At 42.3% G+C, this 23,671-nt stretch overlaps 2 pseudogenes; both read right to left on the reverse strand.

The window, feature by feature from the left end:
- The window catches only part of LOC104233829 (7-deoxyloganetin glucosyltransferase-like), a 140,512-nt pseudogene that overhangs the window by 55,946 nt on the left and 60,895 nt on the right, over positions 1-23,671 (reverse strand).
- Positions 3,387-15,418, reverse strand: LOC104233845 (sugar transport protein 5-like; annotated as a pseudogene).

Raw genomic sequence — 23,671 nt, forward strand, 5'->3', positions numbered from 1 at the left:
CTTGCTTTGCCGCCTAGATTGTCAGGTGTTCATCCGGTATTCCATGTGTCCATGCTCCGAAAGTACAATGGGGACCCATCTCATATTTTAGATTTTAGTACAGTACAGTTAGATGAAAATTTGACTTATAATGTGGAGCCAGTGGCTATTTTGAGTCGACAGGTTCAAAAATTGAGATCAAAAGATATAACATCAGTGAAAGTACAGTGGAGAGGTCGGCCCGTGGAGGAGGCTACTTGGGAGATCGAGCAGGAGATGCGGAGCAGGTACCCACACCTATTTGAAACTCCAGGTATGTTTCTTAACTCGCTCGAGGACGAGCGTTTGTTTTAGTTGGGGAGAACGTAACGACCCGAACCTTTGTTTCCTGTATTTTCGTCTCGTATTCCCCGTTAAATGCTTATTCATGTTTCAATATGTGTACTTGGTGAATTTGAGTCAATTCGGATCGAGTTTGGTATGAAATGGTTTAATTAGTCTCTTTAAGGAAGAATTAGTTTGAAAAAGTCAACCAGACGTTGACTTGTGAGTTAGAGGGCTCAGAATTGAATTTTGATGATTCGGTTAGTTTCAGGGGATGATTTAAGGCCTAGGAGCGCAATCAGAATTAATTTTGGAGGTCCGGTGAAGAAATTAGCTCATTTTGGCGAAGTTAGTATTTTGGCGATTTCCGATTGATAGGTGAAATTTTGATCCGACAGTTGGAATGGAATTCCGAGAATTTCTGCAGCTTCGTTATGTCATTTTGGACTTGTGTGCAAAATTTGAAGTCAATCGGACGTGATTTGATAGGTTTCGGCATCGGAAATAGAAGTTGGAAATTCTAAAGTTCATAAAACTTGGATTGGAGGTTGATTCATGATTTTAGCGTTGTTTGATGTGATTTGAGGCCTCGAGCAAGTCTGTAATGTATTTTGGGACTGGTTGGTATTATTGGTCGGGGTCCCGGGGGCCTCGGGAGTGTTTCGGATGCCCAACGGGTCATTTTTGGAAGATTTTTGCCGTTTTGAGCATAAATGTAATGATCTAAAGGTTTAATTTTAGTTCTAGAGATCCAAATTTGATTTTCAGACTTCCAGAATTTAAATCATGAATTATAGGACTGATCTGGAAATTTTGGTTTAATTTCATCAAGTCGCATTTGGGTTTTTGACGTAAAATGTGAGTTAATTGTTTAACGAGCGAAATGGGTATTGAACTGGGCAAACGAGCTCCGAATTGAGTTTCGATTGAAGGGTTGTGTTCGTATTATTATTTTTGACTCATAGGAACAAGAATCGTCTAATTCCGAGTTCGTATGATGGAGTTAGAGCCATTTTAGTGAAAAATGGTTGTGCTGCAAATTTCTTAAAAGCTACTGTATTTTCTGCAGCATTGAACAGTACCCGTGCGTGAACAGTAACCGCGCCGGTGAACAGCGAACAGTGACCTCACGCGTATGAATAGTTCCCCCGCGTGAACAGTACCGTAAATTTCTGGACAGATTTAATGTCCAGCAGTCCGAGTTTGGTCATTTTTTTGACTTCCAAGCTCGGATTTTGGGCTATTTTTAGCAAGAAATCTTGGGAAATCTTGAGGTAAGTCACTTGTGATTATTTCTACTCCATAATATTGAATTATCATCGAATAATCCAACTAGATTACATATTTTTGAGGAGTAAATTGAAGATTTAGGCCTAGGGATTTGAAAATAAGATTTGAAGATTTGAGGGGTCATTTGAACTCCGATTTTGGTAAATTTTATATGTACGGACTCGTGGCGAGACGAGGAATCCGGTGATGTGACTTTCGTAATTTTTCGAGAAGTGGGCCCGGGGCTCGGGTTTTGCAAATTTCGTGATTTTCGATATTTTTTGAGTCTTTTCGATTGGGTTATATTCCCTTAGCCTATTGTAATGTATTCGTTGTGGTTTTGACCAGATTTGACGCACGAAGGGGTAAATTCGAGATGCAAGGGCATAGCGGAGTAGACATTGGACCATCTTGAGGTGAGTAATGATTTTAAATAATGCACTGAGGGTTTGAAACCCCGGATTGCACAACATACTGCTATGTTGAGATGAGACACGCGTTGTATGACGAGCGCGGGGTCATTTACTATTGGGGATTGTGACTTGGTCCATCCCAGTTGATATTTTTACCGCGTAATTGATAAAGATTTATTGTTTTTCACTATGATTGGGCTTATTGCCATATTTGGGCTTCGTGCCAATTATCTGAAATCTTTTGTGAATTTACATCACTATTTTCCTCACGAATTGAAATATTATTTGAACTCAGTCCAATTGAATTATATTATTTTGTGAACTCAGCTACATTTATACTCAACTCGAGATTTAATGATATTTATAATGTTGTTGAGCTGAGCACTATTGTTTTACTGATGCCCAAGAGGCTTATGATTATTTTCTGGACTGATTGAGGCCGAGGGCCATACGTGAGGATATGTTGAGTGATGTGAGGAGGCTTTCAGGCCTCGAGTGTTATATGAGGAGGCTTTCAGGCCTCGTGTGTGATGTGTGAAGGCTTTCAGGCCTATTGATATTGCGCTTGGGCTGTAGGAGCCCCTCCGGAGTCTGTACACACCCCCAGTGAGCGCAGGGTACCCAGGTGAGTTGGGAGTGGGCCCGAGAGGCCGTTGCTTGTGTGTGGTGAGTTGGGAGTGAGCCCGAGGGGCTGATGTTGTGTGCTGGTGAGTTGGGAGTGAGCCCGAGGGGCTGATACTATACTGAGATTTACATATTGAGCCCGAGGGGCAAGCTTTTGATTTATCCTTACTGTGGAAATTATTTGTCTTTACTGTTTTAAAAGAAGAATTATCTGATACTCACTATTTTACTGTATAACTGATTTTACTGCTTGGGATAGCGCTATATTGTGCCGTTATGAGATTTCATGTTTTCAGTCGTTATTTATTTTTATTACTCACTGGGTCGGAGTACTCACATTACTCCCTGCACCATGTGTGCAGATACAGGCAGAGCTGAGTTCGCTCCTGAGCGCTGATTCTTTCCAGACCAGGCGGTGACTTAGGAGTAACGAGGTAGTTGTTGACGTCCGCAGCCCCGTTTTCTCCCTTATCTTTGTTATTTATGATAATTCCAGACTTTGTAAAATATTAGTAAACTCTGTAGTAGCTCATGACTTGTGACACCCCGATTTCGGGCTGAGTTGGGAGAGTTTTCCTTGTTCTATCACGTTTATTTCGCATTTAAGATTATATTGCCCATGATGTAGACTTATTCCTGCTAAGTAATTATAAAGAGATGTACTGTTTTGTTGATTGGCTGGCCTTATCCTCATGAGAGGCGCCATCACGACCGGGTTGGGATTTTGGGTCGTGATAGTGGATCTTCATGAGACAGACCCACATACTGCCCTGTTGACTAAATCAGCTGTACCATATACTGTTTGAGTTCAATGTGACCCATGATGTCAGGCTTCACAATAGCCCGAGTCATATTAGCAAGATTGGGCCTTGCAGTTTCTATCACCGGACGCTCTTCATTACCTCCCATCTCTATTGGATGTGGTTGAACTATGATGTCCAACTCTCTTTCAATTCTAGTTCCAATATCGACTTCCCTCCTCACTCTGTGAAGTGTTCATTCGATTTCAGGATCAAGAGGAAGGAGATTGTTTGCGCTTCTACTCCTCTGCATTCAATAGAAGAGCCTGCTTTATCACAAATAAAGCAAACTAAATATCAAAACTCGAACAAATAACAAATAAAAGCTTAACTTAAATAAACAATCAATAACTAAGTCCCCGACAACGGTGCCAAAAACTTATTGGTTTCCCAAGTACACGTAAGTATACGTGGCCGACAAGTAATAAAATGACTCAAAAGTCAGATATCGAACTCATAGAGACTTAGATCAATTGTACTAAGCAAACTAAAATCAGCCAATTGTCCAAGATAATCAAGAGTGATGTTTTTCTATTAATCTACTATTGCGGAAATAAAACAAGTAACAACTAATTTATCAAGAATGCAAATGTGTATGATAGGATTGTAATTCAGAAGAGATGAAGATTCCAGGGTTGTGGTTGGTTTATCAATCCTATTAAGTTCAATAATCGCACTTGTTAATCCAGATTATCTATGGTTGCTAGTTAACTGAATCATTTATATGAATAGCATATTCCGACAATACTACTCGCATGTCCACAATATATCAATCATATATTCCTATAGTATTGAGTCTATTATGAACGAATATAATACGGTATTTGACTAAGCAAGATATTAGGTATATTCCTATCCTAACCACGAAGTCTTCCCCCGAGCCACGGGTTCAGAAATAATCTCTCTCTAATTCTACTCTAATCTAAACATGGCTTTCCCAAATATAGCATAGATACTAGGGTGAACTGGTAGCTACAAAAATTCACAAGTTAAAACTAGAATTAAAGAAATAATCACAAGATAATAATCCGAATTAACGAAGATGTGATTAATAAACGTTAATAATCATGTTAACCTACACCCTAGAAACTAGAGTTCTTAGCCACTCATGTTCGTCGTAACAATTTTCCAAGTATTTTGCATAAATAAATTACAAAAAAAAAATTAAGGAAGAAGAACTCGATGATTTTCTCTTCCAAAAATTATTCTACGTGATGTTCTTACCTCCAAATAATGTTCCTAAAGTGTTCTCTCCTTTCAAAGTAGTGTCTCCCCCCTAAAAGCATGTTTTCTTGATGTATTTAAAGCGGCTAGGGTTTGTTGGGGTGAATTGAGCTTCTCCTAATTCGGATGGGAGAAGCTGAAATTTTCTACTTCGGTCCCGGTCTCGCGAAGTGACCCTCGCTTTGCTGTCCGGGACTTTTCCAGTCTCTTATGCTCCAGTCTCGATCTCTTTAAGCGAGCCTCGCTTCGCTATCCGGGACATGGGCACCAAACTTATATTTTTTCCATATTCTTCCTTATTTTACTTCACTTTGCACGAAAACTTTCCAAATCACTTCCAATTGACCCCTACACATATAAATACTATTATTAAGCTCGAGTCACAAATAGTCACACACAAATTAACAAAATTGAGGTATAATGCAAGGTAAATTACAAGCAAAAATATGAATTTTTAGCCAAACATCATAAGGCCATGCACAGTTCTCTACGCACTTATGAAACCAGGCGGTGTTCATGATTGAAACGAATACAACAATGAGAACCAAAAATGGTTAAGGGTTGATTGTGTGACGTATGACTTTCTAGGTATACATCAAAGTTCGACGGTTCAAAGATATCAAATCTACCGACTGATCGAGTATATCCGACATATGTTCACTACCGAAAGTTCAAAGGGAAACCTACTTATCCATATACGTTTAATCCTTACTTGCGAATCACTCAGTTTTTCATGCATATTTATTTTAGATAGTCATTCTCCATTCATGTGGGGGATTGTTGGGTTTTGTTAATAAAAACAAAAGAGGTGTGAACGGAAAATGGTGGGAAAAGAAATGGAGGGAAATGAAATTTTGAATTAATTCATTTTACAAAGAAAATTTGCCCCTCATTGTATAGGAAGAGGAAAATTCTTGTGCTTATATATGGAAACACTTCTTCTAGCTCTTAAAGAGTTGAGAAGAGAGTAAGCCTCGCACCGTCGTCGTCGTCGTCGTCGCTCGCTCGGCTCGACTTCGGCTTCGATTTCGGCTTCTGCTTCCGCTTCCGCTTCGAATTCGGTCAATTGATATGATTGATTGATAATTTTTTGGACCAAATTTATTTTCCTTTTCCATCATTTAATATTTTCTTTTCTAATATTTTTTCGCGAGAGAAATATGAATTTGAAAGAAATATTTTCCAACAATCGAGTTCGCGACCAAACGTTCCACTTAACAGAAATTTAAATAATTTCTGCGAAATAGACACCTTATCAACAAACAGGCACCTTTACACCAGTTGGGACTAAACTTCGTTGGATATAAATAGAGAGCCTTAGCCTCATTTTCCACCAAAGAAATTTGAAAATCTATCCCCTCTATCTTCTGCATTCTGCATTGTATTCAAAACAAAAATGTAAGCATTTTTTGTGTGATTTGCTCTGCCATTTGAGTTCGCTGAAGTTCTATGATTTGAAGTGCCGCTATCACAAAATAGTTATTCTGTTCTATCCTGGAAGGAATTAATCCGAAACCTTGGACAATTGTGAGGGGATTGAATTCCTTAAGAACACACAAGACACTTGTGGGCTCGGAATTTTCTGTTTTTTGTTATCTTTAACTAACATCTTCTGATTTTCCGGTTTTGAATACAGAATACTAACCATCATAACAGCAATCCAACCGGAAAAGAACAAGAAAGCCCCATACTTGAAGTGACAAAGCATTGTCAAAAATGTCTGAGACAGAACAAATGTAGTGGCAAAGTTCGCGGCCACACTTATGCTCTGCCCCGTTGATCGAATATTCATCGAAAATATTTCGCTTGGAACGAGCCAACTTAGAGGACACCCCATGACCAACCAAAACCAGCAGCATAGATGCACATCAGGGTAAGTACTAAGTCAGCATATTGCTTGGTAATGTGCTTGCTTCCATTTTCACCTATTGAAGCTGCGAGTGTAGAAGCTATAGCTACATTCACTAACATTAAGCCAATCATGTAATTAACATAAGGATCATCTAAGTTTTACACACGGACAGTATAAATATTTTTCTATTACAAGTATAATTTAATATTTACTCTATTTTCTTGATCGGTTACTACATCGAATTTGTTAAAAGCTCGCATTTATATGTCATTACATGTCAACTTAACTTGATAGTGCAACAAAACAATACATCATCAGCTTAAAGAAGTTAAGACTCTCTAAGAATTTAACTTATATACACTGATAATACTAAGAAATTTTACGCTATTATTACAATTTAACTGGTTATAACAAGTTATTACTCTATTTTTCTTGTTACCTTATCTGGCTTGTTATGAAAAGTTACATATTGTTGTAAGCCAATTTAACCTGATGATTAATACAACTTATACACTATCTACGCACAAAACATATTTAACTCTTAAACTAATTATTCCTTGAGTTTTACCTTGGATATTTGGGTGCATAACGAGTTGTCTCGGTTGGCTATTGGTTAAGCACACACCTGGCAAAAGACCATTTGTACTCCACCCATTATGAAGAGAAATCTCCGACCAAACCGATCAACAATACCAGTAGACACAAGGATTGAACCAAGATTGACTAATCCAAGTATAACAGCATCAAGTAGAGCCGAGTTATTCCCAAAACCAACTGACCGAAAAAGGACAGCGGCATAGAACAACAACAACAACAACAACCCAGTATAATCCCACAAGTGGGGTCTGGGGAGGGTAATATGTACGCAGACCTTATCCCTACCCCGAAGGGTAGGGAGACTGTTTCCAGGAGACCCTCGGCTCAAAAAACAATAGGAGATGATATATTAGTACCATAAAAATGCGTAATAAAAATAACAACAATATATAAGAGATATGAAATATGAAATATAGGATACTAAATACGAAAATACGAAAATACGAAATAGATGGCTGGTATAGTACAACTAGAAGGTAAAGCCCTGCCTCAATAGACGACCAATGACAGCGGCATAGAATGCAATGATATTAATCCCAGTCATTTGCTGGAAAAATGGTATGACAATGGAAATGATCAAATGAGGCCGATGTTGTCTCTTAAAGATTGTTACAAAAGGCTCTTCCTTTGAAGCTCTTGCAATTTCACTAGATTTAATAAGATCAGCTAGCTCAGCTTCGATTTCAATGTTGTTATTGGTTCCACGAACTTTTGCTAGAGATTGTTTTGCCTGCTCCAATTTTCCACGTTCAACTAGGCTGCTAGGTGTGTCTGAAATGAGATGTGCACCTACACCCAATAGTATGATTTAGTGTCAATAAAGTGTAATATTAAATAGATGAATTAATTCAAATAGCCGCTCACCCAATCATTTAAACTAAAAATAGTTGGTGGAGATATAATATATGCATATTTCACGTATTATATGTGTATAATCGTGTATAATTAATATAATCTATATATATGGCTAAAAGAAAATAGTGAATATGGCCGGCTATTTATGTAGATTCCTTGTTTTTTATGAAGTATTATAGTTCAATTCTCAGGAGAGATTAAAAAACACCAAGTGCATGATATACACGTGTAATGACCCGGCCGGTCGTTTCATGAGTTACCCCTCTGTTTTTCCTATTTCTGCTTCTTTATGTCTTGTTCAGTCGTATTGTATGGTATCAAGTTGGTTAGTTCGAGTTCGAAATGATTTTGGTGAGGTTTGACACACTTAGTCTTTTAAGTTGGCCTTTTATTTGAAAAAAGTCTCGATCTCGGAATTTGGTTTTTATGATTTGAATAGCTTCGGGAGGTGATTAAGGACTTAGGAGCGTGATCGGAATGTGTTTTGGAGGTCCGGAATAGATTTAGGCTTCAATTGGCGAAAATGGATTTTTGGCGTTTTCTGGTTGATAGCGGGGATTTTGATATAGGGGTCGGAATGGAATTTCGGAAGTTAGAGTAGGTCTGTTGAGTCATTTGTGATGTGTGTGCAAAATTTCAGGTCATTCGAACGAGGTTTGATAGACCTTTTGATCGAAAGCGGACTTCGGTTTTTGGAGTTCTTATGCTTGAATCCGTGGTTGAACTGTTGCTTCGATGTTATTTTAGGTGTTTCGAAGATTGGTATAAGTTTGGATGGTGGTATATGGCTTGTTAATACTTTGGGTTGAGGTTTCGGGGTGATTTCGGGTGGTTGCAGCTGAAGCTGGAAATTTGCAGTTGAAGCTGAAGGATAGGAAGTTTAGAGTTAGACATTTCTGAAGTTTTGGTCATAACCGCACCTGCGGCTTGGGGACCGCAAGTGCGGGTCCGCAGAAGCACAATGAGGGTCGCAGATAAGGAAATGGGCAAGAGGAGCTGGAACTGCAGATGTGGATGTTTGAGCGCACCTGCGATAGCGTAGGTGCGGAATCTTGATCGCAGGTGCGGTTGTGAGGGGTTAAGTGAATTCCATAGATGCACACCTGGGATTGCAGGTGCGAGATTTTGTACCGCAGAAGCGGTTTAGCTGGGGCAGAACATATAAATTTGACCCTTCACGATTTTTCACTATTTTCATGCGGGTTTGAGCTTGGGGGAGCAATTTGAAGAGAGATTTCAACAGGGTTTCGTGGAGGTAAGATTTTTGGATCCTAAACTTGTTTCTATGATGGGTTTTGACTAATTAAGCTTGAAATCTATGAAAATTAGTAGCTATAATTGGGGGTTTAGGGCTTGGAAATTGGAGACCTTAATCTAGGGATTTGAAGGGTCATTTGTGGTCTGATTTTGGTACTCTTGGTATGTATGAACTCGTGGGAGGATAAGGAGTTTATTGATGTAATTTTTATCTAATTCCGAGACGTGGGCCCAGGGGTCAGGTTTGGCCAATTTCTGGATTTGTGTTGTAATGTGATCACATGGGCTTCGTTCCCTTAGCATATTCTAATATTATGATTCTGATTTTGGGTAGATTCAATGCGAGTTGAGGCCGAGTCGAGAGGCAAGGGCGTCGCGGAGTAGTATTTCATCCGGTTGGAGGTAAATAACCATTGTAAATTTGGACTTGAGGGTATGAAACCCCGGTATTTCGCATTGTTTTGATAAATGAGGTGACGCACATGCTAGGTGACGAGCGTGTGGGCGTGCACCAGTAGGAATTGTGACTTTGTCCGTCCAGTAATAACTATTAAGCCGCTTATTTGATTTGAAATCTTATGACATCCCGTATTTTAGAGATTGATACTATATGTTGGGTTGTACGCCGTGTTTGGGGTCTTTTGCCGACTTGTTTAGACCCTTATGTGTATTTTTACTACTTTCCTAACTCTGTTTGATTTGAAAGCATATCCTTAGTCATGTTTTGCCTGTTATTTGTTTAAAACCGGTTTCATCACACTGTTTCTTAAAATATGGAAACTGTTTGGGCTGAGTTCCCTGATTTTTACTGATATGCCCGAGTGGCCGTGAGGTTAATGACTGAGAGAGTTTTAGGACCAGATGATGAGGATTATATATCTATTATGGATCGGGCTGCACGTCGCAGCGATATTATGAATTATGGATCAGGCTGCCTGCAGCAACGATATACATATGGATCGGGCTGCACATTGTAGTGATATATATTGGATCGGGCTGCGCGCCGCAGCAATATGACGTTGGGCTGTAGGAGCCTTTCCGGAGTCTGTACACCCTAGTGAGCGTAGTCGACTATAAACTATGGATCGGGCTACACGCTGCAGTGGTTATTATGATTACTATTATTATGAGATATTATTGAGCCGGAGTGCTGAGTGTGAGTAATATGTGACGAGAGCTGAGTCACGAGTGACTTAGAGGCTTGTCTGAGAGGCTATATTGTGAGTGATACCTTGCCCAAGGGGTCCGTTTATGACATTTTGCTGTTTTCACTCTTCTTTTATACTGAGCCTCTGTGGAAATATGTTGAATAAATGATTTCAAAGTATTTCAATCGAAACTGAAGTTTTTACGAAATAACTAGCTATTAAATTGATGAGTTTGACTTGATATTCTCTTGAACACTCTTATATGATTTTCAACTGCTCGTCACTGCACTCAGACCTTATTTACTTTAGTTACATACTGAGTTGGCATACTCACGTTACTCCCTACACCTTGTGTGCAGATCCAAGTGCCCAAACATCAGACTGAGGGATTCCAACACTCTCAGAGCTTTATCGGAGACTACAAGGTAGCTGCACGGCGTTCGCAGCCCTACTTTCCTCCTTCCTATCTTAGTATTCTGTTATTTCAGACTTATAATGTATTATTCAGTCAGTTTGAGTTGTATTTAGTGGCTCTTTACTAGTGACACCGGATTGTTGGGCTGTGTTGGCATTTTGTACAGGTTTTCCGCATATTCTATTTTATTCATCTATTTCATATGATACTTATTCGATGCTAGAAAATAATTTTTATAAAAGGTTTCGTTATGGTAAATATTTGGTTGGCTTGCCTAGTAATGTGATAGGTGCCATCATGACCAGAGTATTTGGGGTCGTGACACGTTGGTATCAGAGCCTATGTTACATAGGTCTCGCGAGTCATGAGCCAGTTTAGTAGAGTGTCGCGGATCGATATGGAGACGTCTGTACTTATCCTCGGGAGGCTGCAAAACCTTTAAGAAAAACTTCACATTCATGAAATTCCTGTCGTGCGAATATGTTTATCTAGTACTAAACTTCTGTTATTCTATTCTCTCACAGATGATGAGGACATGTGCTACCGGTCAGAACGGACGACCACTAGTACCACCAGTTGGGGCCACTAGAGGCTGAGTTCGCGGTCGAGTCCATGGTAGGGGCAAGAGTGTACCCCGCACAACAGCTAGGGCAGCACCTACAGATCCACCAGCTGCCCAGTTCAGGATCAGGTCCTAGTTGTGGACGCTCCAGCAGCACCAGCCCAGGCACCGGCTGTGCCTATTGTGATTCCAGGCCTTTAAGAGGCTCTAGCTTAGATTCTATCAGTGTGCAATGGTTTGGCTAAGGTAGTCTTAGTTACTACGACCGCAGCTACTTCTCAGGCCGGGGGAGGCACTCAGACTCCCGTTACTCGCACACCTGAGCAAGTTGTGTAGGGACTTCAGACATCTGGGTCACCTCTAGCCCAGCTGGTTGCACAAGCTCGGGAGTACGTGGTACCAGTTATGCTTGACGATGAGCTACATCGATTGGAGAGGTTTGGTAGACTTCAGCCTCCGACTTTCAGTAGCACAGAGGGCAAGGATGCCCAGGGTTTCTTGGACATGTGTTAGAGCATTCTTCGCACAGCGGGTATTCTGAAGACCAGTGGGGTCGCATTTACTACCTTTCAGTTTTCGGGAGCTGCCTTTACTTGGTAGGAGGCTTATGAGAGGCGTAGGCCTATTGATGCAGCGCCCCATACCTGACAGCAGTTCTCCGTTCTCTTCTTGGAAAAGTATGTGCCACAGTCTCGCAGAGAGGAGCTGCACAGGTAGTTCGAGCAGTTATATCAGGGGGATATGATTGTGATGCAGTATGAGATGAGGTTCACGGAGTTAGCTCGTCATGTTGTTTGGTTGGTTCCTACGAATAGAGAGAGGATTCAGAGGTTCATTGATGGCCTCACATATCAGCTTCGGATTCTCATAACCAGGGAGAGGGTGTCAAGTTCTACTTTTGAGGAGGTCGTTGATATCGCTCATGAGATTGAGTCAGTTTGTCGCTAGGAGCGAGATGAGAGAGAGGCCAAGATGCCTCGTGGATCTGGTAGTTTTGGTGGTGCTCCTTCGAGAGGTCAGCTTCAACACGGCAGAGGCTATCCATTCAGGCATGCTCAGTTAGCTCGCTATGTTCATCGTGGGGCGTCATCGGGTCATGGGTCTCACAGCTCACATCAGGGCCATTCATCACTCAGTGCCCTAATAGCCCAGAGTTCATCTCGTGCTCCATCGGTCTAGGGTTCTTCCATGCCAAGTCCTTCTACTGGTCATTCCGGTGCCATGGGTTCCCTTCAGTCCCCGTTTCCTGCACTAGGGAGTTGTTACGAGTGTGGAGAGTTTGGGCATATAATAAAGCAGTGTCCTCATCTTCTTGAGGGTCCGTCTCAACAAAGGGGTCAGCCCTCGACTTCAGCCCTAGTTACTTCACCACCCCCTCAGGTAGCCAGGGGTGGAGATCAGTCAACTAGGGGTCACTCCCCAGAGGGGGAGGTCGATCAAGCGGTGGTCAGGCCCATTTCTATGCACTCCTCGCCAGACCAGATGTTGTTGCTTCAGATGCTGTGATTACAGGTATTGTCTCAGTCTGCCATAGACATGCCTCTGTATTATTTGATCCTGGTTCCACTTTTTCATATATGTCCTCATACTTTGCTTGTTATTTGGATACGCCCCGTGAGTGTCTTGTTTCATTTGTTTGTGTATCTACTCCAGTGGGCGATACTATAGTTGTGGACCGTGTATACCAGTCGTGTGTGGTGACTATTGGGGTCTGGAGACCCAAGTGGATCTATTGCTGCTTAGTATGGTGGACTTTGATGTAATATTGGGCATGGATTGGTTATCTCTGTGTCGTGCTATATTGGACTATCATGCTATGACAATGACATTGGCTATGCCTGGTGTGCTACGGATTGAGTGGCGAGGTTCGACTGATTTTGTTCTCACTAGGGTGATTTAATTTTTGAAGGCCCAGCGGATGGTTGGGAAGGTTTGTCTGTCATACTTAGAATTTGTGAGGGATGTCAATGCAGAGACTCCCAGAATTGATTTTGTTCTTGTTGTGAGGGATTTTCTTGATGTGTTTCCTGCAGACCTGCCAGGCATGCCACCGAACAGGGATATTGACTTTGGTATTGATTTGGTGCCGAGAACTCAGCCTATTTCTATTCCACTGTACGATATGGCACTAGCGGAGTTGAAGGAGTTGAAAGAGCAGCTTCAGGAATTCCTTGATAAGGGCTTTATTCGGCCTACTGTTTCACTGTGGGGTGCTCCTGTGCTATTTGTGAAGAAAAAGGGATGGCACGATGAGGATGTGCATTGATTACAGGTAGTTGAACAAGGTTACAATTAATAACAAGTATCATTTGCCTCGCATTAATGATTTATTTGACCAACTTCAGGGAGCGAGAGTGTTCTCCAAGATTGATCTTCGTTCAGGGTATCACCAGTTAAAGATCAGGGACTCAAATATTCTTAAGACAGCTTTCAGGACCCATTGTGGTCATTATGAGTTCCTTGTGATGTCTTTTGGGCGGACCAATGCCCCAACAACATTCATGCATTTGATGAACAGCGTGTTCCGGCCGTATCTCGACTCGTTTGTCATAGTTTTCATTGATGATATTCTTGTGTATTCGCGTAGTAAGGAGGAGCACGCAGAGCATTTGAGAGTTGTGTTGCAGAGATTGAGGGAGGAAAACCTTTATGCAAAGTTCTCCAAGTGTGAGTTTTGGCTCAGTTCAATGGCTTTCTTGGGGCACGTGGTGTCCAGCGAGGGTATTCAGGTTGATCCAAAGAAGATAGAGGCGGTTCAGAGTTGATAATCTTGAAAATGCTATTTCGGGGGAGGAGGTTGATGACAATATTGATGATGAGGCACCTATAGTGCCTCAAGCTCAAATGAGAGGCTGCCAAGCCAATGATAATGTTCCAGACCATCCCCCGCCTCCTCCAAGAGTCGCTCCTCGAGTGCTTCCAAACAAAGGATATGCTACTGCAATTGTCCAACCCCGGATCCGGGCACGCAATTTCCAAATTACAAATGTGATGCTGACTTTTGTTGGAGCATCGAGGGTATTTCACAGGAGCTTCCCATCAGAATGCATATAAACATCTCAAGGGTTTTGTGGATACGTGTTGGGGAAGCAAGCAAACAAATGTGTCAGAGGATGCGTTGTGGTTGAGATTATTTCCTTTCTCACTTAGAGGTAAAGCTTTGGACTAGCTCAAGAAGCTTCCCAACCATTCTATCACTACATGGGATGAGAGTGCCGATAAGTTCATAGCCAGGTTTTTCTCATCGGGACATATGGTGACATTGAGGGACGAAATCTTAGCATTCAAACAGGAACCAAATGAGCCCCTTCACGAAATCTGGGATCGATATAGAACTATGGGCAAGTGATGCCCCAACAATGATATGACTGAGGCAATGATTCAACGGATATTTTACCGGGGTATAAACACGACCAATCAGTGTGTGGTGAACCAGTTAGCAGAGGGTAATTTCATGAAGCTACCTTATGCTGAGGCTTGTGATATTCTTGATGAGATGGCTGATACTTCTTCAGCTTGGTAGAGTCGAGCTAATGTGCCACGGGGTGACCCCACTGTCCTTCACTTACACAAAGAGCTCCATGACCATGGGCAAGCAATAGCAGAGTTGACTGCAACAATGAACCAGTTGGCTAAAGCTCAGTTACAACAAGTTCAAGCCCCTAGACAAGTTAATGCTATGGAAGGTGTCAACATGTTGGTCAACAAGAGGCGATAAAGAGGAGAACAAGGTCAAAGTAGTCCGGATCAATATGACCAAGGTAGTGGTGGTTTCAATCAAGATGAGGGTTATGATGAGTAGAATGAAGAAGTGCAGTATGTGAACAATTCCAAGGACAAAGGGGCAATGCTCCTAACCAATAACAACAATGGAGATCCTAAGGAAATTGGGGGAATCAAAACCAACAAGGCAATAGCAACCGGGGGAACAACAATCAAAATTGGGGCAACCAGAACAATCAGGGCAACTGGTGTGGCAACAACAACAATTGGGGAGGAAACAACAACCAAGGGGGTTGGAACAATGGCAATCAAGGGAATCAGGGGCAAGGCTTTCAAAGGCCTCCGATGTATCAACAACCAAATAACCCACCTCCATTTCTGTCCCAAGGTCCTAGCTCGTCAAACAATGATATGTGAAGGATCGAGATGATGTTTTAACATATGATGAAGAAGAACGCCGACTCTGATGCCCAGGTGGCATCCCACAATACTTCATTCCGGAATTTGGAGGTTCAACTTGGCCAGATTTCACAGTCTTTGAATACTCGTCCTAAGGGGGCTCTACCAAGTGATACGGTAGTAAACCCGAAGGGTGGGAACAACATCGGGCAATCAATGGCGGTGATTACTAGAAGTGGTCGAGGTGGTGATGTGAATACCTCCAAGCAAAAGGAAATTGTGAGTGATGAGATTCAAGTACAAGATGATGATGATGTTCCTTTAGTTGATGAGCAAGTGAGAAAAGAGAATGTGAATGCGGAAGTGAGGATTGATGTTCATGATGATGAGGTGGAGACCCAAGATGATGTGAACCCATCTAGGGAACACGTAATAGACATACTGGAAATGGTAGTGCCCCCTCTAAGGCTCCCTTGCCAAGGCCTCCTCCAACTTACCCTTAAAGGCTTGCGAAGCAAAAAAATGAGAACCAATTTAAGAAGTTCATAGAGATGATGAAAAGCTTGTCAATCAATGTTCCATTAGTGGAAGCTCTTGAACAAATGCCGGGTTATGCCAAGTTCATGAAAGACTTGATGACTAAAAAGAGATCCATGGATTGTGAGACCATCAAAATGACTTACCAAGTAAGTGCAATTGTGTACTTGATGGTTCCAAAGCTTGAAGATCCCGACGCTTTCACTATTCCATGCACCATTGGGAGTGCAGATTTTGCAAATGCATTGTGTGACTTGGGAGCGAGCATCAATTTGATGCCTTACTCCATTTTCAAAACTTTGGGTAATAATCAACCACGACCTACTTCAATGAGGTTACAAATGGCGGATAGAACAATGAAGAGGCCTCTTGGTATTATTGATGATGTTCTTGTTCGGGTGGACAAGTTCATTTTGCCTGCTGACTTTGTGATCTCTGGACTGCGAGGTTGATTATGAGGTTCCGATCATATTGGGAAGAACTTTACTTGCAACTGGGAAGGCCTTAGTTGATGTGGAAGCAGGGGAACTCACCTTCCGGGTGGGTGATGAAAAAGTGGTCTTTCATGTGTGCAAGTCAATGAAGCATCCAACAATATTGAAGTGTGCTCTTTTGTGGATCTTGTTACGGCAGTGATAGTTGATGATACTAGTGCAATGATCAATATGGAGGACCCTCTAGAAGTAGTGTTATTGAATCTTGATGTCAATGAGGATGAAGGCCGGGTGGAGTGTGTCAATGCTTTACATGGAATGAGCTCTTACTCTTATGAGCCTCGGAAACTCTCTTTGGATCTTGAGAATAGAAAGACTCCACCACAAAGCCCTCAATTGAGGAACCTCCCGTGTTGGAGTTGAAGTTGTTGCCTCCACACCTCAGTTATGAATTCTTAGGCCCTAGTTCAACTTTGCCAATTATTCTTTCCTTTTGTCTTACTAACATGCAGGTAGATGCCACATTGGTGGTGCTCCAAAAACAAAAGAAGGAAATCGGATGGACTCTAGCTGATATCTGGGAATAAGCCCCACCTTTTGTATGCACAAGATTATACTTGAAGAGGATGCCAACCCCTCCATAGAACATCAAAGGAGGTTGAATGAAGTTATGCAAGAGGTTGTCAAAAAGGAGGTGATCAAGTGGTTGGATGCAGGGGTTGTGTACCCCATCTCGGACAATACTTGGACTTTGCCGGTGCAATGTGTGCTGAAGAAGGGTGGTATGACCGTGGTTACCAATGTGCAAAATGAGTTGATTCCCACTAGGACTGTCACCGGATGGAGGGTGTGCATGGACTACCGCAAGCTGAATAAAGTGACCCGCAAGGACCACTTTCCATTGCCTTTTCTTGACCAGATACTAGACAGACTTGCTGGGCAGACGTTTTACTGTTTCTTGGATGGGTACTCCGGGTACAACCAGATTTTGATTGCTCCTAAAGATCAGGAGAAAACAACCTTCACTTGTCCGTATGGCACCTTTGTCTTTTCTAGGATGCCATTTGGTTTGTGTAATGCACCGGCTACATTATAGCGATGTATGATGGCCATATTTACCGACATGGTAGAGGAAATTTTGGAGGTGTTCATGGACGACTTCAGTGTTGTGGGTGACTCGTTTGATGAATATTTGAAAAATCTTGACAAGGTGTTAGCCAGGTGTGAAGAGACCAATCTTGTGCTTAACTGAGAAGATGCCACTTTATGGTCGAGGAAGGCATTGTCCTCGGCCATAAGACCAATCCCATGCCACTTTCATGTTCAATGAGGAATGTATGAAAGCTTTTGATCTCCTCAAGTTCAAATTGACAACCACTCCCATTATTACTGCACCCAATTAGAGCTTACCTTTCGAGCTCATGTGTGATGCAAGTGACATTGCGGTTGGAGTGGTCTTGGGTCAAAGAGTAAACAAGATGTTTCACCCGGTGTATTATGCAAGAAAAATAATGAATGATGCTCAAGTGAACTACACGGTGACGGAAAAAGAGTTGTTGGCTATTATGTTTGCAATAGAGACGTTTAGGCCTTATCTCATAGGTGCTAAGGTGATAGTTCATACCGACAATGCCGCACTCCACTACTTGATGGCGAAAAAGGATTCCAAAGCTCGGTTGATGAGGTGGGTCTTATTGCTTCAAGAGTTTGATTTGGAGATTGTGGACCGGAAAGGGTGTGAAAACCAAGTGGCGGACCACTTGTCCCGCTTGGAGGAAAAGGGAAGGCCCCGTGATGGCCTCGAGATTAATGATTCATTTCCCGATGAGCAACTCCTCTCTGTGTCTGTGAATAGTATGAGCTCTCTTCTAACCAAAGGAAGAAGCTCAAACGGTATAGTTTGTACAACTATTGGGATGAGCCTTACTTGTTCAAAATCTACACCGACGGTGTGATCTGATGATGTGTCCCGGAGGAGGAGCAATTGAGTATTTTAGAGGCTTGTCATTCCTCTCTCTACGGTGGTCATCATGGTGGGGGCGAGGACAGCTTCAAAGGTTCTTAGTTGTGGATTCTATTGGCCAACATTGTACAAGGATGCGGGGTAATCTTGTGAAGAGATGTGATGAGTGCCAGAGAGCTGGAAGAATTTCAAAGAAGGATGAAATGCCTCTCAACATTATTCCTGAGGTTGACATATTTGATGTGTAGGTCATCGACTTCATGGGACCTTTTGTAAGTTCATGTGGCAACACGTACATTCTTGTGGCCGTTGATTATGTTTCAAAGTGGGTTGAGGCCGTGGATTTACCCAACAACGAGGCCCGGAGTGTTGTGGCCTTTCTCAAGAAGAGTATCTTTACTCGGTTTGGCACTCCTAGAGCAATCATTAATGATGGAGGGTCTCATTTTTGCAATAAGGTATTTGACACTTTACTTGCAAAGTATGGTGTCAATCACAAGGTTTCTACCCCTTACCATCCTCAAGCTAGTGGGCAAGTTGAAGTCTCCAACCAGGAGATCAAGAATATATTGTCAAAGACGGTCAATGCAAATAGGACCGATTGGTCAAATAAAATGGATGATGCTCTTTGGGCTTATAGGACTGCTTACAAGACTCTGATTGGTATGTCTCCATATGGGTTGGTATTTGGGAAAGCTTTCCATCTACCGATCGAGTTAGAGCACAAGGCCATATGGGCTTTGAGGAAGTTAAATCTTGAATGGGATGTGCCAGCAAATCTTCGGGTGGAGCAACTTAATGAGCTTGATGAGTTCTGGTTCCATTCCTATTCCAGCTCGTCCTTGTATAAGGATAAGATGAAGTACTTACATGACAAATATGCTCGTGGCAAGGAGTTCAAAGTAGGTGATTTGGTTCTCTGGTTCAATTCTCGGTTACGACTGTTTCCGGGAAAGCTTAAATCAAAATGGAGTGGAACTTTTGAGGTGGTGCTTGTGACTCCATTTGGTGCTCTTGATTTGAAAAACAAAAAATGGTGAGATCTTTAGAGTTAATGGGCACAGAGTCAAGCACTATCTTGGTAAATTTGATGACAGCCACGTGGGGGTGATGATCCATCTCAAGTGATTGATGGTAACTTGCGTCGTGCCATGACGTTAAATCAGCTGCTTCTTGGGAGGCAACCCATGCGTTTTTCTTCTTGCTTTTCTTTGATTTTTCTCTTAGTATAGGATTTGTTTTTGGACTAACTAGTTGTGATATGTGTATAGGAATATTTGATGCAGTGCAGGACTAAGCTGGCAAAAATGTGTCACTCTCTGAACTTTGGACCGCGACCGCGCTCCATTTTTTGCGGTTCGCGGTGGCCTTTTCGGCGGGGCAAAAATTGTTTGTAGTCAGCGGTGCTAAATGTGCCAAAGTGATAGTTCTTTGAAGTTTCAACCACGGCTGCAATGCAGTTTTCGCGATCCACAGTGTCTTACCGCGGCTGCGGTGCATTCTTTGTGGTCCGCGGTGAAGTCCATGCCAATGCCCTTTTGAGTTTCATAACCGCGGTCCGCGGTGGGTAAGTAGTGTGGGTCCCAGGTATTTTTCTATAAATAGGACCTCAGTACCCCTTTTATACTTTTCGCCCTTTGCATTCTCAACCACTATACACTACTGTTCACTCACGCACCAAATTGCACAACACAAGAACTGAGCATCATCTCTATTGCATCTCACCCCTGGTAATTCAAACCTATCTTTAGTCTTTAATTTTGTTCTTATTTTTCTTTTACATTGATAGTTATTACTTCTTCTTCCTCCTCTTTCTTTCAATTTTAATTTAGGGTTCCATAAGTGTTAATTAGATTAGGTTTTAATTAGAAATTGTTATTAACTACCTAGTGGGATTGATGATATGTTGATTAACGCCAAATTGCATGAAAAATTAGAAACCCTAGGTGTTGAGCCCAGATTTGACCATCACGATCTGCAGTTGTTTTTCCGCGGCTCGTGGTCATCTATCTTTTGAAAGATGTTCAAGTTTTGATTACCGCAGCAGCGCTCCATTTTTCATGGTCCGCGGTGCCATTTAATCAGAGACTGGGTAGTCTGAATCCCACCTCTCCGCATTCCGCAGTTGATTTTTTTTGGTCTGCGGTGCAGCCTTCGCGGTCGCAATGCATTTTTCGCGGACCGCAGTCTGCAGTTCTATTTTACACTGTCAACTGTTTCCAATCATAATCTTCACTACTTCTTCTGGTATTGATACTAACAAACATTAACTGAATTCTTCTTGCAAACAATGGTTAAACAAAGAGGAGGTGGTGACAAAAAGAAAGGAAGAGGGGAGTCCTCCCGGAGTAGGGGACGAGGAATGGTAAAATTGACCCCACAGGTTCGGAAAGCAATTGGGGAAACCAGAAAGAAAATCAAAGTTGCAGATAGAGTTGCTTCCCATTCTAAGGGAAGTGAGTACTTACTCTCCTAGGAGGCATCTGAGTCTAATTCAGTGCCGGAGTATGTGCCTAATTTCCCAGAGAGGTTTCGCTTGAGAGATTTACCCACACCTTCAGTCTCTCCTACTGCTCTTTAGTTCAGATTTCTTATGAGTCGTCTGAGGGCTCATCTGAGAGCAGTGATAGTGCAGCTTCATCCTCACCTACACCTCCGTCACCTGGGCAAGATGTAAATGCTGGGGTACCTGATGAAGAGGGAGGGGGTGTGCCTCAAACTGGGGGTGTGGAAAGAACTAGAAACCCCGAGGTGTGGCAAAAGTGGCTCGTTAGTGAGCTGGCTTATCACAAGTTCTGGGAGTGGTGGCCTCTAAGGTCGCTTATTCCTGAGTGCCAGTTCATAGTAAGGGATCTCTTGCCGCATAACCCCAATGTGAAATAGCAATTCAATGAACAAGTGGGGTGGATTACTTCACTAGCGGGGTGTTAGAGGCAAACGAGCACTTAGTCAAAGAGTTTTACGCCAATGCTTCCCACATCAAGAAGAATACCAAAGTGACTAAAATGCGGGACGCTAAAGTGAAATTCGATGGAAAGACAATCAATGAGTACCTGGGTTTCCCTGAGGAAGATGAATCATTGTACTTGGAGAAGTCGGCACTTGATGAGGCAGCCCGTCCATGGTTAGTATCATATCTGGCTCTCCCGGGCACCACCCCAGCATGGTTGACATCAGGAGTTGCAATCTTGAGGAAAACTCTAAATTTTGAGGTGACGGGGGGGGGGAGACTTTTGTATGCAGCAGGCTAGATCCCACTACCCATGAAAACTCTATGCTGGTCTCTCGGGCGATATTGGTGGCATCTATTATGGCGGGGTACCTGATCAATGTCGGGAATGTTATGTTTAGGGTGATCACTAGGATGGTCAATGGGGGTGACAGATCATACCCCTTTCCGCACTTCCTTACAATGTATTTGGAAGACCAGGAGGTGGAGAAAAGGAACTTTGACGTGAAGGTAAAGCCCAAGATGTCTTTTTCGTGATACAACCTCAAGCCGATGACAACCCCAAAGGCAAAGAACCTAAAGGCAAAGCCAGTACTTCTACTAGTCAGTCTGAAGAGCCAGTAGTAGTAGTCCTTTCTTCTCAGCCTCCCACAGCCACACCAGATATTGCCTCTGGACCATCTACCTCCACTCCAGATATTTCATCATCCCCAGCCTACACATTGACCCAAGGTTTGAACCGAATACTCTGCAGTATCAACAATTAATGCTCTATCAACTTCTAAGTTGTCTGTACTTTCTAGCTCGGTGGCAACCCAGTTCGTACCCCCACAGCCACAAGTTCCAGCGTCAGTGGAGAAGACCCTCAAGGATCTTCTGGACAACCAGAAGAAGCTCCTGGAGAACCATAAGTTGATTATGGATGCTATAGATGCTCATGGAAAGTCACTGAATGAGCTGACCAAGCAGACAAAGAAGCTGAAGCATACTCAGGCCTCAAATGAGTCTGTGAAGGAGTTGAGGGGAGAAGTGGAGAAGATGAAGGTTGTTGATCATCTACCATTGGAGCTATTGTTGCATGACCAGCCTCGAGCAGCTCAGACTGAGCCGGAGCAGGAGCCGGAGTTGGAGAGGGCCCCAAAGAGGAGGAGAGTGATCCCCCAGGCAGATGATGCAATGATTGAGTTGGAGGACCTGCAGGGAGGTTCCTCTAGCTAGCCTCAGGTCCCAGAGCAGACATAGGTTATAGGGATCTAGCCACAGGTTCCCGAGCAGTTGCAGGACCCCACTCAATTGCAGGAGCCCATGCTACCACAGGACCCCATGCAGACGGAGGATCCATAGGGAGTTTTCTTTACTCTCTATCTTCGTTTTGAGCTTATTTTTGGCTAGCTAGCTTTCATTTGAGGGGGTAGCCCTATTTGGATGATATTGGACTGTAATTATGATACTATTTTATTTTTTTTTGTTATGCTTTTTCACTTTTGGTATGTATATAATTTTACCAATTTATTTCACTCTTCGTATTTTGCAATCTTGGTTTGTATATAAAGTTACTCTCATGTATATATTCATCCCTTCTTATGGATATTCATCTAAACCCCCCCCCCCCTTTTGTACATATTCAATTTACTTTCCATATTTTACTTCTTAGCTTCTTTTGCACTTTCCTTAATAGTATTAGCTTCTTATTTCATTTAATAGCTTTTTCGGTTCGTAGCTTCTTATTTTACAATTTTGCGTGATCAATAAGCCTTTGGTTTTATTAATGTCACGGTTCTTTCCAAAGGTAAAGTTTGTGTGAATCGGGTGGCTCATCCCGGATGATGGATGGCATGACAACCTTCTTAAGGGTTTGAGTCTGTTTTTGTTTTTGTTTTGGTGTAAATAGTAATTAGTAAACAATGGTGCCTTATGCAAAGCTTCACTTGGGCCTAACATATTTACCTTTGACCTTATGGTTAAAAACAAATTGTTGTGTATAGGATGGTGATAGTTGTGACCTTGAGACTCTTGTGTTGGCTAAACAATCATCGAGTGGTTTGTCGGAACCATTTGTGTTGCTAAAATCCTAGCTAAGGTTGTTATGGGCCCCCGACTCTGTTTCTTTACCAATCCTATAGCTTGTGTGGTGAGGTATTGACTTGCAAGTCCAAGTCCCGTGCCAATGAGTCTAGAACTTTCCCTGAATGTTTGTCTAGGCGAAATCCTAAGTGTAGCTCAGCTTGAGAAGTGATTATAGGCTCTCTTTGATCCCACTTGAAACTTGAAAACATCCATAGCCTATCGTTAGTCAGCCTCATTGAGCCTTAGCCCTTATTCTTTCAATAACCATGATAAAAACCT

This window comes from Nicotiana sylvestris, chromosome 4 (assembly GCF_000393655.2).
Source record: "Nicotiana sylvestris chromosome 4, ASM39365v2, whole genome shotgun sequence".
Taxonomy (NCBI): domain Eukaryota; kingdom Viridiplantae; phylum Streptophyta; class Magnoliopsida; order Solanales; family Solanaceae; genus Nicotiana; species Nicotiana sylvestris.